At 37.8% G+C, this 13,699-nt stretch overlaps 1 long non-coding RNA gene across 1 annotated transcript in view; it reads right to left on the bottom strand.

The window, feature by feature from the left end:
• LOC139083410 (uncharacterized) overlaps positions 1 to 13,493 on the bottom strand; it is a 33,788-nt gene extending 20,295 nt beyond the window's left edge. The window contains exon 1 of the long non-coding RNA XR_011540107.1: positions 13,182 to 13,493. This is a non-coding gene — a long non-coding RNA (uncharacterized lncRNA). The remainder of the gene's footprint in view (positions 1 to 13,181) is intronic.
• Between the last annotated feature and the right edge of the window lie 206 nt (positions 13,494 to 13,699).

Here is a 13,699-nt window from a genome sequence, read left to right as displayed (position 1 = left end):
GTAACTTTATTTTTTTTATTTATTTATTTTTGCTTAAAGATTAGCACCTGAGCTAACAACTGTGGCCAATCTTTTTTTTTTTTTTTTCCTGCTTTATCTCCCCAAATCCCCCCTGATATTTAGTTGTATATCTTAGTTGCAGGTCCTTCTAGTTGTGGCATATGGGACACCACCTCAATGTGGCCTGATGAGCGGTGCCATGTCCGTGCCCAGGATCCAATCCAGAGAAACCCTGGGCCACCACAGCGGAGCGCACAAACTTAACCACTCGGCCACGGGGCTGGCCCAATCCAAAATGCTTTTATATTTGGCATACTTTTTAAATATTATGCATCAGAATTGATTTCTAAAATGTTTTTAAGACTAAGGTTTACATGCATAGTGACTGGGCCTCGCTTTCTCATCATGAATCCTCAGCAACTAGCACAGAAGCTAGATCATAACAAGTGCTGAGAAAATTTTGAGTTTCATGGCTAATTATTGCTATTGACATTAGATTGTTTTTCTCTAAAAACAAGGCACAGTGAGTAGTGTGAAAGATACATTGGGATTGTAAAAGATTTGTAACAAAAAAGGATCAATTGAGACAAATGTGTTCACCTAAAGAGATGAATCAAGAATTCATTTTTCTATCCTTTCCACTCCAACCAAATTTGAGATGCTCATATATGTTGTTTCAATGCATTAAAAATACCTGGAGCTAGCACCGTGGTGTAGTGGTTAAGTTCCCATGCTCCGCTTGTCAGCCTGGGGTTTGCGGGTTTTAATCCCAGGCATGGACTGGCACAACATTCATTAAGCCACGCTGGGGTGGCGTCCCACATACAAAGTAGAGGTAGACTGGCACAGACGTTAGTTCAGGGACAGTCTTCCTCAAGCAAAAAGAGGAGGATTTGCAACAGATGTTAGCTCGAAGCCAATCTTCCTCACCAAAAAAAAAAAAAAAAGAAAGAAAGAAAAATTATTTAAAAAAACCTCTATGCTGGATCATAAATAGAGGCTGTAAAATTAGAAGTAGAAAATATAATAATAGTGTGCTTCATAGAAGTTAAATGTGGTCTTAGGAGAGGGTGAAAGATTATCATCCAAAATACTATTTAGCCCTGTTTTGATAGTTATCTTCTTAATTAACTCAGCTTTTCAAAATTAGTGTAAATAAATGTTTAGCAGATCAACATGTACTAACCCCAAAATAGAACGAGAAGTATTTTGGAAACGGCACTGAACTTTCTTTGATCCTGAGGCCCTCTCCCATATGGACAGTGGGCTGTGAAGCATCCACCGATCCAAGAGGTAGTGATCACAGGAGAATAGGCATGAAATTCATGCTGAGATATAAAATGCAATGTTTTGGAAGATTGCCTGATCTATTTTTTTTTCCCCAAGTCCAGAGTAGTTTTAAACATAACAGGTAACTCCTTAGGTTGCAACAAAAATGGGTAAGACTAAGAGAGCTATAGAGTTAGACACTGCCAGTGGTCTCTGAGATGACCTAGGCCCAGCTTCTTACCCACAGTAGTGATCACCGAAACCTCAGAGGAGCTGGAGATCTGAGAGTGGAGATCACACACATATTTCTGAGCCAATTACCAGTTTAGCATCTCATGGGAACTAAGAGTTTATCAGATGGAAAGAGGGCAGTGCATCTTTTCATGCAGAAAACAGTATGCACACAGGCAAGGAGACTTTGCATCCCCCTTTCTCTGTCATCACGGTCGGGTGCCCACATCCTCATGAATTGCTTAACCAGTCAAGACCTGCCTCCCCAGACCACATACAATGGACAAACGTAAGTTTTGCAACAATAGCAGAGTATAGTTGGCTTACCTTTCTACCCTTTTTAGAGTCTTCCTAACATATCCTTCCTGCATATCCATGATCAAATTAGTTGAAATTGATAAATAAATTCAAATTAGTTGAATTGATTTGATCAGGTTACTAGGTAGAACATCAATTCAAAACATAGTCTCATTAATTGCATTGCTATGGAGCTAAACCAGCCTGATCCTACTTTCATCTCTGAAAGATGGTATTTGATCAGTTCAACTGGAAAATGTTGTATAGTTGGAAAAAGTTTTCCAATTCACACACACACACACACACACAAAATGCACTCATAAATCCTTGCTATAGAGAAGCTACTAAAGATTGAAAAATATCATGGTTGCGATATATAAAAATGAGCTTCCAAGCAACTTTGAAGAAGACTAAAAGTAAAATTAATTTTAGAATAAATGAAAAAATTCAGCATGAAATAGTTTCTGAGTAAATAAAGTCAAATAGATTTATAAAAGAAGATACCCTACAAGGTAAATTTATACAATGTGAAAATGTCATTTTATATTACATGAGAAAAATCTCTTTCCTTTCACCTCGAGTTGTTTCTCAAATGCACGAGGACTATATTACCAGCTGGCCTTTGAGAGAAGGTCCCTTGTTTCCTTGTTGCAGTGGCAGGCTGTTCTTCTGATGAGTATATATCTACAGGCTATTCTCCTGACACGTTATTTGATAGATTGTCCACTTTATCCTAAAGAAAACTGGGGCTAGACTTAGTGTAAAAATACTAGGATATCCTTATTTCAAATGACACTTGAGGAACGGAAAATGATAAAATGAAAACTGTTAGCAATAGTGCCATCTTCATTCAGCATCACTACGGCCTTCTGCAGCCTGTTTAAACTTCACATTTATCTAACTGGAAAAATGGGCAATTGTAGCATCATGAGCAAGACGGAAGGCCTATAGCTCTTTCTCTTCCATGCTATGTGATCTTGGACACATTCCTTAATTTTTCTAAACCTCAATAACGTCATTTGTAAAATGGGCAATAAGGGAATTACCAACTTCCTAAAGTTGTTTTGAAGACTAAATGAAATAATGCCTTTAGAGCATTCAACAGAGTTCTTGGCACTTCTTAATCACTTCATAAATATTAGACACTATTACTTAATAATTTTGTATTTTTCTTTGTGAATAACTTATTTTCCAAATTGTAGGAGATTTGCAAGATATTTGACATTTTAAACTATATATATTTTTTATTTTAAAAATTTATCTGCTATAGACAAAATTGTATTATTTCATAAGTTGTTTCCTGTAGATGCAGTTGTAAAACATAAACATTGATCTTAAACATGCTAATATGTTTGCTAAGTGACTAGGACACAATGACAAAAAGAGATCAATGACAAAGTGGATTGGAAATCAGTATGATATGACACAAATTGAAAGAAGGGATACATTTGCGTATTTTCTTTTTCGGATATGTCAGCCACAAAATATCTTAAAGAGAAGAAGAGTGACAGAGCACATGTTAGAAGGAAGGAGTTGAATGACAGAGAACAAAGAAAATGTTCAGTTAATTCCAGAATGGAGATGAGGTCAAGAGAGTAGTCAGAAGTCCAGGGAATGAAATGGTGGTTGACTTTGAAGAATAAAATTCTGAGCTGAGAAAATTAGGAATATAGGATACTATTCCTAAAAATCCAACAACAACAAAAGACTAAAATTTTCATCTTACTGACAATATCTCTGAAAGAAAGAACAATCTAGGTGCTACTAAAATTGGAAGTAGAGAAGGAACTTGAAGATAAAGCAGCAAACACTTGCAAATTACTAAAATCAATGAATAACTCTTTAATTGATTCATTCATGTATGATGAATGCATTTATTTTATTTACTGGGGCCTTATGATTGAAATGCAAATGTTAGACTTGAAAAGAAACACTAGTCTAATTCAATATCCAGCTCTTAAATCCTATTTTAAAAGAGGTGCATTAAATAAAGACAAGCTGAACTTAGAAACATAGTGACTTAAAAATGTGCAGATTCTCCAAATGTGTACAAAATGTCCCTGTCTTTTCCAGTAGGTGGCAGCCATCCGTCTGAAAACCAGAGTCTTTAGGAGAATCTCAGTAGCGCCAGTCTATGCTTAGCCATCCCTTCTCCATGAGAGGGTCTTACTCTTCAGTGACGTTAAAGGATGCTTCCATATGTCTCCCTCTTCTGGTCTTCTGTATTCCAGCATTGTATAATTCAGGCAAGATTGCGGTCAGAGAAAATAACCTTGCATACCTTCCTCTATTCACAGCTCACTTAGTGGCTATCCATAAAAATATTGGTTATCTTCCAAATGCAAGACATTTAATTTGGTGCTAGAGAGAGAAGTATGAACTAACAATGTCCCAATACTGAAGGAATTGGAAGGAAATTATGGACTAACTCAGCATTCAGTGTTGGAATCCTGTTCTAAAAGAAGTACCTTAAATAAAGGTAAGCTACCACAAGTATTTTGTTGGGGCAAACAAAGCCAACAATTTCAATCACTGTGATAGTCATATAATTGAAATATGAACAGAGTTATGGTAGGACAAAAGAAGGAAAGATTAAATCAGCCTCAAAGAGTTAGGGAAGGCTTCCCATAAGAGATGATATTTGAGTTAAATCTGGAATGTGGAAAGGTGAGTTCAGGCATGAATTGGTTGAAGGAAGAGAGAAAAATCTCCTAAGAAGCAGGTGTAGAAATTACAAAGACGCAGCACATGAGGAAGTTGGTGTTGTGGGTTACAGTCTTGCAGAGATCCGCCAGTGACTGGAAATGTGTCTGCACTTCAGGAGAGATTCAAGATTAAAATTTGGAGAAGTCCAGCCCATAGTATAGTGATAAAGAGTTCAGCAAGTGCTGAGGATGGAACACTAGTTGTTTTTTTCCTTTTGTGAAGAGGATTGGCCCTGAGTTAAAGTCTGTTGCCAATCCTCCTCTTTTTGCTTGAGGAAGACTGTCACTGAGCTAACATCTGTGCCAATCTTCCTCCATTTTATGTGGGATGCCACCACAGCATGGCTCGACAAGTGGTGCCAGGTCCACACCTGGGATCAGAACCTGTGAATCCCGGACCACCAAAGCAGAGTACATGAACTTAACCACTATGCCATCAGGCCAGCCCCTAAACACTGGTTTTTAATGGGTAAAAAGAGGCAGAATATTGACCACGGGAAAAAAGAAGCATTTGAAGAGCTAGGAGAATTATAAGAATAATGTGTTTCTGTAAGCAAGGGAGAAAAGAATTTCAAGAAGGAAGTGGTAGCTAAAGGAGACAAAATCTGCAGAAAGGTCACAAGGTTAAAACAAAAGTATGTCCATTTTGGTTTTGAAACTGCGAAACAACAAAATTATTTGAGTGGATAATGGAAATCCAAACCATATTATTGCTGGTTGAGAAAAAAAATCAAAAAGTGAAGATGCAAGCATGAATTATTCTTGTCAGAAGTGACAAAGAGTCTCCAAACTCTAAGAGCATGAGTTCCAGCAGCTTAAGACCTCGTCCCTAGGATGACTCCCGCCCCTTTAAAATGCCTGCCTGGGAAAGCTCCAGGCTGCCCGAAGAATTTGTTGTTTGTTACAGTCAACGCCTGGAGACAGGGCCGCTGTCTCCCAGTCTCTGTGGGAGGAGAGGGGCCCACCTTGATCAGCATCAGTGGCAGCTCTATCTGGTGCAGTAAGATGATGAAAATAAATAAATTTGTAAAGAGTAAAAAGGAAGAAGCAAAACTCCTGTATTTTTTAGAATGACTTGGTTATACTTAGAAAAAGCGTACTTTTCTTAGAAAGAGCCAAACCTATAGAATTAATAAGGTAATTTCACAATGTTACTAGATATAAGGTCAATATATAAAAATCAAATGTATTTTAGATACTAGACGCAAATAATTTGAAAATTAAATTTAAAAACCAATGTTATTTATAAGACATCAAAGACGTCAAAAACGTCGGAATGACTTTAACAAAGATGTGCATGACCTCAACCAGAAACCTACATGTTATTGCTGACAGAAACCAAAGAAGATGTAAATAAATGTAAAAAGGACCACATTCATATATTAGTAAACTCGAGGGATTAAAAATGTCAGCTCTCTCTAACTTGATATATATTCTTTGTAATACATGTGAAATTGAAAAGCTGATTATAAAATTTATATAGAAATCAAGAGACCTAAAATACCCAAAGAAATTTTGAAGAACAGCAACGTCAGAGGATTATATTACCAGGTATCAAAAATTATTATAAAGCTAAAGTAGTAAAGGCAGGGTGGTACTGATTCAAAGATAAGCAAATATATTCATGGAACAAGAACAGAGTTTCCAGAGCCAGGCCAAGTGTACATGTTCACCTGATACACATCAAGGGCATCAGTGTAATTCAGTAGCATAAGGCTCATCTTTCCAATAAATGGCTTTCGGATACCCATTTATTGGATCAATGGAATGTCCATATTGAAAACTAAATCATGACTTCTACTTCATGGCACACATAAAGCAGTTCCAAAGATATCACAGACTTAAATGAGAAAGGTAAAACAATACTTCTTCTGGATATATCTTTATGATGTGGGGTAGATGATTTCTTAAATGGGACACAAAAGCACTATCCATAAACGGAAAGGTTTATAAGCTGGATTTCAATCAAAATAAGAACTTTCCGTTTCTAAAAATACAAAATTAAGACCATAATAACGCAGGCTACCTATTGACAGAAGATATTCACAATACATGTATCTGATACAAACTCGATTCCAAAATATATTAAGAACTATTAGAAGAAAAACACTCCCAATCCAGATTTTTTTTAAATGAGCAAAAATCTTGAACAGGCACTTCATAAAGAGGATCCAGATACCAAAGAGAGGTCATCAGCCTAAAAGTCATCAGGGAAATGCAAATTAAAACCACACTGAATATCTTCTTTGGAGAAATCTCTGTTCAGATCTTTTACCCATTTTCTAACTGGATTGTTGGTTTTTTTGTTGAGCTGTATGAGTTCTTTGTATATTTTGGATATTAACCCCTTATCTGATATGTGGTTTGCAAATATCTTCTCCCAATTGTTAGGTTGTCTTTTCATTTTGCTGATGGTTTCCTTTGCTGTGCAGAAGCTTTTTAGTTTGATGTAGTCCCATTTGTTCATTTTTTCTTTTGTTTCCCTTGCCCGGTCAGACATGGGACTTGAAAATATGCTGTTCAGACCAATGTCATAGAGAGTACTGCCTATGTTTTCTTCTAGAAGTCTCATAGTTTCCGGTGTACAGATGGCCAACAGGCATATGAAAAGATGCTTAACATCATTAGCTATCAGGGAAATGCAAATCAAAACTACAGTGATGTATCACCTCACTCCAGTCAGAATGGCTATAATTAACAAGACAGGAAACGACGAATGTTGGAGAGGGTGTGGAAGGAAGGGAACCCTTGTTCACTGCTGGTGACAGTGCAAACTGGTGCAGCCACTATGGAAAGCAGTATGGAGTATCCTCAGGAAATTAAGGATAGATCTACCATATGATCCAGCTATTCCACTGCTGGGTATTTATCCAAAGAAGTTGAAAACACAAAGGCATAAAGATACTTGCACCCCTATGTTCATTGCGTCATTATACACAATAGCCAAGCCATGGAAGCAACCTAGGTGCCCATCAAGGGATGAATGGATAAAGAAGATGTGGTATTTATACACGATGGACTACTACTCAGCCATAAGAAATGATGAAATCCAGCCATTTGTGACAACATGGATGGACCTTGAGGGTATTATGCTGAGTGAAATAAGTCAGAGGGAGAAAGTCAAATACCATATGATCTCACTCATAAGTAGAAGATAAAAACGACAAGAAAAAAAAACCACATAGCATTGGAGATTGGACTGGTGGTTACCTTTGGGGAAGCGGGGCGGGGGGAGGGCAAAAGGGGTGATTAGGCTCACATGTGAGGGGATGCACTATAATTAGTGTTCGGGTGGTGAACATGATGCAATGTATACAGAATTCGAAATATAGTGTACATCCGAAAAAAATAAAAATTAAAAAAAATAAAATAAAATAAAAATAAAACCGCACTGAGGGGCCGGCCCTGTGGCTGAGTGACTGAGTTTGCAAGCTCTGCTTCAGCGGCCCAGGATTTTGCCGGTTCGGGTCCTGGGGAGGGACATGGTGCCGCTCATCAGGCCTTGCCGAGGCGGTGTCCCACGTGCCGCAGCTAGAAGGACCCATGACTAAAAATGTACAATTATGTACTGGGGGGCTTTGGGGAGAAGAAAGAAAAATAAAATCTTAAAAAAACAAAAACTCACAATGAGATATCATTATATTTCATCATTATATTTCATTTGAACAGATAAAGTGAAGAATTGATAACAGCAAGAAATGACAAGGATGTGGAACAATGGAACAATTAGAACTTTCATACAGTACTAGTAGGAGTAAAAATGTCACACTTTAAAAAGTTGTTTAGTAGTATGTACCAAAGCTAGACACACACACACACACACACACGATATATATATATGCCATAGAACTCTGAACCTCTGATTCTATTCTGAGTAGATTTACAAAAGAAATGAGTGAACATGTTCACTGAAAGACTATTAGAAGGTTCATGACCACATTACTCATAAAAGCCTCATGCTGAAAACAACAGCAGTGTCTGTGAACAGTAGGACAAACTAAACATGTAGTACCCACACAATGCACTTACACAGAGCAGTAAAAAAGCATGGACTTCTCTCACACGCCCTAACATAATTGCTTCACACAGACAGTGCTGAGCAAAGGAGACAGGCATGAGAATACACAATTTAAGATTTCACTGAAATTAAATTATAAAATTAAAAAGAAAGCAAAAACAGTCTATGGTGATAGAGGTCAGAATACTAGTTACCTTTGGGGGTGTTTATATGTTTGGGGGCTTGAGGAAGCCTGTGGAGTGCTGGAAATGCTGTTGATTACGTGAATATCTGTGTGTGCATATATAACATGTATGTACGATGCATATACATTTCCTGTATATAATGTGTTGATTACATGGGTATATATATGTTAAAACATCAAGTTGTACACCTATAATCAAGTTGATGCTTTGCTATATGTCATTGTATCTCAATAGAAAGGCAAATGATGGGAAATTAAAATAGATAAGATAGAAAATCATTAGAACAAGGCCCTCGAGGTGGCTGAAGAGGATGGGATTAAAAGCATGAGTGGAGGGTTTGCACTGGACAGGAAGAATGCTACCACTTTCTCTGAGATTTGATGGAAGGAGATAAGCATGAATGTGAATATTAATTTTGGGGGGATTTTGTTTTAAGTGAAAAGGAGTGGGACAGGTAAGGAATTCAAACTATTGAACAGAGAAAATCCATGGCCACAGGAGGTTACTGGCCTAGAATTAGTACCCTGTTCTTTAGGCTGGTAATAGTTACTATCGAAGGACAGAAGTCATATTATGCCCCAGCATTCTCATCAAGTATTTAAATTTCCATTTCATTTAATTTCAGTTTCTGACAGTTGTTCCTCAATTCATTTCCACCCTCAATTTTATGTCTTTAAGATTCAAGACTAGTCTAGAAAAAGTACACCCACATAGAACATTTCAAAAAATGCTTCTCAGTGTCAGACCAACACCTCTCAATGCCACTTTGGCAGCTAACGTCAATCCTGTGACCTGTTCTGATGTATTTCTCTCAGTATTATCACAGTAAAGTGCTTTATATTAATCTACTGAAATGATAGGATCTCTATAATCATTTGCTTGGGACCTATAAAACGTAGAGAAATCTTCATTTAATTTGGAATTAAATAGCCATTTACAACATCCATTACAAAAAAGAAAAAAGCATCAGCTTATTTCCTCTTCACATGGTGGGCATTAAGGAAGCCAAGAATTTCCAAAACAGAGAAGTAATTTTCTCAGATTTAGAGGATGGGATGGCAGACCACCTGGATTGTCATATTGCAAATCCACGTGAATTGGCTCAGTGAAAGATCAGGGACATCTCTATTACAGGAACACCAGAGACACTGCCTTAGCTTTTCAGAAAAGCCAAATAGCCCCCTTTTCCCAGAGAATGCTTTGGAGAAAGTATTCAAAAATAAATTAGTCATAACTCCTCCTAGATATTCTTGATCTCGAACTTATAATGCCTGGTCAAAATCTAAAGCCAGAAAGTATGATTATTTGAATAGCCCAATTCTAGCCCAGATACAAAATATTTCTTCCCTAGATTTAGCAAGACAGAGTTATGATTTGACGTAAAGCTACTCACCTAGGACAAGGGTCATTTTCTGTATATGAAAGAGCAGATGTAGACAGGAGAGAAATCTCTCTCCATATCGAAGGGGTTTAGAGTCAACATTACACAATTACCTGTTTAGACAGTTTTTAGGGGCATTCCTTCTATCCCAAAAATACTCCAGTTTCTAAACAGTAAGGATGTTTATTTCTGGCTGTGATGATAATATATTCTCTGATCTCTCTGATCAGTAAAGCAAAGATTCAGATTTCCCCTAACATTTGCTCCTCCAGTTGATCTTCCAAATCTATCTGGAACTAGTAAGGAGGCTATTTCTGGAAGTCCGTAAAGTATGGAAGGGGAAGTATTACTGTAATAACCCGTGATTCAGAGGCCCAGAGACAACTGGGTGGTTCTAAGGCCCTTCAAAGACTTAATCAGATGGAAGCAACAATGGCTGGCTGCCCTACCAACTGCCAGGAAACACAACAGCAGGAAAAATTTTCTCTGGAGAATAACTGGCTTTTACTCATCTGTATAGAACTTGAAACTCAACCTCTGACATTTCAGAAAAATAGAGCTTAATACTAAAACTGCCTCAGTATGTTTTGTGCTGCAAACAGCACAAGGCAGTAGTAAGTGAAGGAGTAAGGATAAAGATTATGCTCAAAGGGAATGACCTACAGGTTAAATAAAATTTCCAGGAGTAGTTGCTGCACAAAGTCAGCAACCATCAGACAACAAAGAACCCCGTTCGAGCATGCCCTAGGCTTTTATCTCTACAATGGCTCCTGAGATCTGTATAGCTCTCTACAGATTACAAAACACTTCAAACACATTATAACAACTACCTCCCCTCCATCCCCAGACATCCTCCATTAGGAAAACCAAGGAGGAGAGTCGAAGGTAAACATAACTGTGGTTACCGAAGTCTTCTTTCTGGAAAGGCATTTTGCAATTTCTGTCACTCTCATTTTGTTGTTGAAAGGTGAGGAAAATTTTTCCAAGTTTCTTGAAATAGCATGGGTTCTTAGTTATGAATAACCTTGTCTCTTTGATTATCTATATTTTTAAATATCTAATTAGGGGTTTCTCAACTTTACCATTATTGACACTTTGGGTGGGATAATTTTTTGTTGTGGGAGGGTGTCCTTTGTTGTGGGAGGGTGCATTGTAGCATATTTAGCAGCATCTCTGTTCTCTACTCATTGGATGCCAGGAGCCACCACCACACCCAGTTGTAAAAGCCACAAATGTTGGTAAATGTTGCCAAATGGATTGGAGACAGAGGGAGGGGCTGCTAATAAGGCCAGAGAATGTAACAGCTGCCGGGATTCAAATGAATTCTAGTATAAAAAAAAATCCACGTTATGTAAGAAAAATTTGAAAGAATGGTTACTTAAAAATCTGCTTACCACTCACCAGAGTATTCTTGATTCTTTTTTTCATTGCCAATATTCCTCTTTTTGCTTGAGGAAGATTGTCGCTGAGCTAATATCTATGCCAATCTTTCTCTGTTTTGTATGTGGGATGCTGCCACAGCATGGCTTGATGAGCAATGTGTAGGTCTGCTCCTGGGATCTGAACCTGGGAACCCCTGGCCACTGAAGCAGAGCGGGTGAACTCAACCACTGTGCCACCAGGCAGCCCCATATTGTTGATTCTTTTGAACATCAAGCAAATAGATAAGTTCCAATGTTTATTCCTCCATGGGGCCAAATATGTCTCTTTGTTACGTTTTGGAAGAATCTCTTCTAGCCTTTTACATTGGCACACCTCTACGCTTGGGAGTTCATCTAGCCACAAGTTCTTTCCAAAGCTCAGATTTGGGTTTTTCACTCTTTCTACCCTCTTTCCTGTAGCCAAATAAGAAGACATAAAATCTGACTGTAGTTACCTTGCAGGGCACCCATGCTGAATCTGTCGATTCACATGGTTTTCTTCCTTCCTTTTCATGGAAATAGCAGCAGTATTTGCACAATCTCTTCCAAACTAATGATAAGAGACAGATGCTCTTTCCTCAGATCAATATATCTCAAGAGACTACTGGAAAATTGTAAAATAATCTCAAGTAGAAATAAAAATTCATCAAACACAAGTGAGACTAAAAATTTCCAGGATTAAAATATTTGACAGAATTTTACAAAGGAATTAATGCAAATGAGGTGTAAATAAATGTTACTGAAACTAATTTGAAGTATGGGGATCTGTTTTCAATCCTTGGATGATATCTGAACTTGGAAGAAAAACAAAATGTCGACTTGACCCTAACAGAAACTTGGCAATACAGATGAGATCATCTGGACAGATAAGGCTCCAGCAATTCAGAAACAATCAGAAATTCTAAATTGGGAGAAACTAAAATTAAGTCAAGAATTAGGCTAATTGAGAATGAGATGGGAAAGTGAGAAATGTTTTGGAGGTTCCTGTTTGATAAAAGCAAAAGAGGCATGTGAATTAAATGAACATGGAAAGTAACTTTCTTGAATAAAGCAGTTGCATCTGATGTATTAAAGAGTAGAGTTAATCTTTTAACTTGGAACCGGGTACTTTTTCATTTCCAGTGGATTTACAGTCCTGTTGCCCCGGCTTTCAGGTCCACTTGAGGAAAGCATCCTACGAAGTATCCAGCTTCTACGTTGTCTGCAAATTTTATATTCCCTTAAACACAAAGCCCTTGTAGTTTTAAAGCAGTTTTATTTTAATTAGAGCCTTAAACTCTGCAAACATTCATTTTATTGCTGTTCAGTGCCAAGTTTTGGCTTTCTGGAAGCATGACATAAAGAGCCAGAAAGAGAAGCAGCTGCCGAAAATTCCAGTTTGGAAGATGATAAATCCAAAGCAGAAAATGATTTTGCTTTAAGGATCAGGGCTTTCTGTTGGAAAACAGAAACAAAGAAATTTCTAGTTTGCTTCTCATCCTGTGGGAGTCAGGCTGTGCTAACGGACTATTTTATTTACTAACAAGATGGTTATAGCAATTGTCATGCATCAACCACCATTCTACACACTTACCACTACTAAACTTATTTCCACCTTGAAACAAGCCAGTGAGGTTCATATCATTACAATTTCCATTTTATATACAAGGAAACCAGAGAGGTAAAGTTACTTACCCAAGACCCTCAGCTGACCAAACGTGAAGCCAGCTTTCAAATCCAGACATTCTGGCTTTGTAGTCTGTGCCCTTACATACTGTATCCTGCTGTTTGAATGAGGAAAAAGAAATTAATGGAAGCAGCTTGAATCTGGCATGAGGAGCCAGAGGATGAGGACATCCTGAGTGCTTAGACAGCCACAGGGATCAAACCCCAGAAATCAATTTTACTGTGAGAGCCAAGAGTGTGTGACCAGAACCTAAAAGGAGAGGAGAAGGTCAGGAATCAGGCTGGACAGGAAAATGAAATCGTAATAAAGTAGGAGAGTCCAGGGGAATGGGCAAGAAAGGATTTACTTATTGTGTTGACTCCTAGCCACTGTGTCATGAGTAGATTGGGTTAATTTAAAGTAACAAAGTAGAACTTGAGGACAATTTCTCCCTGTGCAATTCTCTCTTTTCCTTCCCTCAGTGGAAGGGCACAGGGAGGCTGGAGGACGACAGGAAAAATAGATGGAACATACCAACTTAACACGC

This window comes from Equus przewalskii, chromosome 5 (genome assembly GCF_037783145.1).
Source record: "Equus przewalskii isolate Varuska chromosome 5, EquPr2, whole genome shotgun sequence".
NCBI classification, from domain to species: domain Eukaryota; kingdom Metazoa; phylum Chordata; class Mammalia; order Perissodactyla; family Equidae; genus Equus; species Equus przewalskii.
Note: the sequence above shows the minus strand (reverse complement) of the source record. Positions and strands in the feature narration are given on the sequence as shown.